Below are 3,282 nucleotides of genomic sequence, written 5' to 3' on the forward strand. Positions count from 1 at the left end.
CAATGCTGGGGAAAGTCTCCACATAATGAGGCTGGGAAAAGGCAGAGTCTGTGTCTTATTACATAGAAGCTCAAAATATCAGATAACCAAGCAAAGTTTCTCAATCCTACAATAGCTATAACATGGCTCTAAAACTGCTTACAATCTGACCCCTACTTACCTCTCCAACCGCTTCTCATACCATACTCTCCCCTAACTAGGTGACCAAATGCTTAACTTCATCTACATCTTCAGAATGCACAGTAACTCTTCTCCCTGTCAATTCAACTCTCAGCTTATAGCTTTTTCTGTAGCTGCCCAAGACCTAGGCTAAAAAAAAAGAGCTCATGTAATTTTTCCTGGCACTACTTATGTTTTTCAAATCCTGAAAATATACCTTGCCATAACATTAAAAAAGACTTTATATCTGACAGTCAGCACTTACAGGTGAATGAACATCCGTGGATGTTCATTGCGCAACATTAACAAAAATTTATCCAAAGATTAAAAATTTATCTTAATAATGCAAGAGAAGGCATGCCAGAAATATTATTAATGGGAAAATCTAATTTCTAAAATGCTTAGAAACAAGGTAGAAACTTTTAGAAAGGATATAAAATAATCTGTCTTGGCCTTAAGTAGATTTCTGGAACTGTACAAGGCATTATATCTTCTAAAACACACGTTTAACATTGTCCTTTTAATCTATCACTGAGCAAGTGAAAATAAAGTGGCATAATAATAACAAACTTAAGGTTTTTCTAACTTTTATAAATATACCATTTAAAAAAGTTACTTGAAAATTTGTTTAAAAATACAGTGAAATATTTCACTGGCTACATATATTCAGTAGTATTTTTGTTCTGCTATCAAGTAGTAGTTATTTTTTCTTCTCATTTAAAGGACTAAATTCTAAATTCAGACAATTCTAGACAAAACAGCAGTGAAGAAAGTAAACTGACAGAAGAAGCAAAGCCGCAAATATTCAGCTCTAATTGTTACAGTGATGGCTTCAGACTTATGAAGGCTGCAGGGCTTAGTGAACTAATTACCCATGTCAACAGAGGCCACATTTTGTTCCAATACCAAAAAACACAAATGCTTTCTGTGTCAGATCAAATGACTTAGTTTTTGTTTGCCTACAAAAAGAGAAAGTAAACCTATTAAACTCATAATTCAAATAGTCTTTAAAATTCTCTTCTGTATCAGTAAAAATGACCTTGAAAAAATGGTTAATATATTTATTACAAAGCATTAATTCAACATGATTCAAAAGTATTAGGTGAATAAAGCCTACTGTATGAAATCTCAAGAGAATCGAGGTATCAGGAGAAATGGATTTAAGCTCTGCCCTTTTTCATAACTTTATAGAAGTCACTTACTTCCCTAAGCTTCAATTTCCTCATTTAATAAAAAGAGATTATTAACCTCACCTACGTATCATATATGTACATAATTTATGTACATATTTAACATGTCTGTCTCCCTCCAAAGTGTTTACAACATAAGCCAACTCCTCCTGACACTCAAAATCCTTATATGACCTGAATTATCTTCTTTCCATTATACTTCTTCAGATATCCTATTAAATCAAACTTCACTACTCACACTTAACATATCTCTCAATTTCTTTCTCTATGCCTTTGTTCAAGCAGTGACCATCATCACTCACATACTCAATTCTACCCAATCTATAAGACTCAGCTTAAATGCCACCTTCACTGATATTCCTGGCTGATATTCCTCTGAATTGCTATAATTCTTCATCTGTACCACTCTATAAAGGCATTATTCTTCTACATTTTACTTATTAAAAAATTTCCTCAATTAATCAACATGCATCTTGAGTACAGGATCTGTACTCAATTTACTTTTTAGACCTCTGAGTTACTTCCATAAAAGAAGAATGTGAATAACTGTATATTTTTCTTGGATATTAGAAACTGGTATATGTATTGGTGTTACTACATTAAAGAGCAGACAGAAAGGAAGAATTCAGTTAATAATCCGAGGAAACCCTAATAAATACCTAACACGAACACTGTGCTTTCTTTCCATTTTTGTTTTTAAAAATACAATTTTTTTTGCCTGTTTTTCAAACTTCTTGCTCCTACCTTTAAATAATTTTTTTCCTAATTAGTTTCTTAAATTTACTCTTATTTTCCATTTCCTTTGGGTTCAAATCACAGTTCTTTTCCTCATGTTACCCCTTCCAGGTCTCTGTTGCCTAACCTGTAAAATGAGGAAGAAAAGAAAACCTCAACTGCAAAAGGGTTAGTGTAGCATTAAATGGGATAATATATATAAATCCCAGTATGGTGCCTGGCCCCTAATAGGCTCTCAGTGAATGGTGCCTATTAGGCTATTATTTCTTCTACAGACATAGAAGAAGCATTTTAAACACATTTCGAGGTATAAAGTTTGAATACTAAAAATGTAAAGAACAAAATCTACCTTTATCTTTTCCTGTCAAGACTGGACCAGAGTACAAAGCAAGCCAAGCTCATGTTTTCTTCTTTTTTAATTCAAAAAGAACAACAATAAAACTTTATGTCTTTTAAAAAAACACACATGCAGAAGAAGAAAGCATTTTCAGAGTTACTGATGAGATAGACATTTTAATGGAAACATCACCCTAGGTTCTGCAATGAACTAGCTAAGTGATCATGAGCAAGGCAATTCACCTTAAAAAACCTAAATGAATTTTTCTTGTTCAGGGTTGGCTCAATTTAAAATGCTGGAGTTTCTAATGTTTTGTTTTGCTTTTTAAAGAAATGAAAACTATCACTCAAGTTATTATATTCTATTCCTAAGAAACCAATACTCATATCACTTACACTAGTAGAGTGAGAATTCATTCATTCATCAAATTGACCACGAGTATGTGCCAAGCTCTACTAAGATTAATCTGAATTACTGAAAATGCTGATATATAGAACATTTAAATTCAGAGAATAGCCATAATACATATAGAGCTGTAATATTAAAAGAATTCTTGTAAGTAAATTTGATCCCCAAATGTTTACATTATGGATTTTGAAAAAAGCAGATTTAAGTTAGTAGAATACTAATAAATGGGGAATTTTAAAATCACAAAATAGTTCTAAAGCCTACTCTGGTTAACTGTAAACTCATATGCTTTTATATTTGAGCATAAATTCATATTATACTGACATGCTTGGTCTTTTAAAAAAATTACAATATTCCTATAGACACTGCACATTTAGTTATGGCTAAAAACACAGGGAATACCTAACACAGATTTTATTATTAATTTATAGACAAATTTGAACAATCAATTAC

The 3,282-nt window shown here is 31.8% G+C and overlaps 1 protein-coding gene across 7 annotated transcripts in view; it reads right to left on the reverse strand.

Moving 5' to 3' along the window:
* Positions 1–3,282, reverse strand: part of ARFIP1 (ADP ribosylation factor interacting protein 1) — an 84,589-nt gene that overhangs the window by 66,493 nt on the left and 14,814 nt on the right. Inside the window, exon 1 of one of the 7 annotated variants that reach the window (XM_011359371.2) lies at positions 2,094–2,114. The exons of the other annotated variants lie outside the window; for them this stretch is intronic. The gene's annotated coding sequence lies outside the window, so the exon portion shown is untranslated. Of the gene's footprint in view, positions 1–2,093; positions 2,115–3,282 lie in introns of those variants that run through there. 7 annotated transcript variants of the gene reach the window in all.

This window comes from Pteropus vampyrus, unplaced genomic scaffold (assembly GCF_000151845.1).
Source record: "Pteropus vampyrus isolate Shadow unplaced genomic scaffold, Pvam_2.0 Scaffold47, whole genome shotgun sequence".
NCBI lineage: Eukaryota > Metazoa > Chordata > Mammalia > Chiroptera > Pteropodidae > Pteropus > Pteropus vampyrus.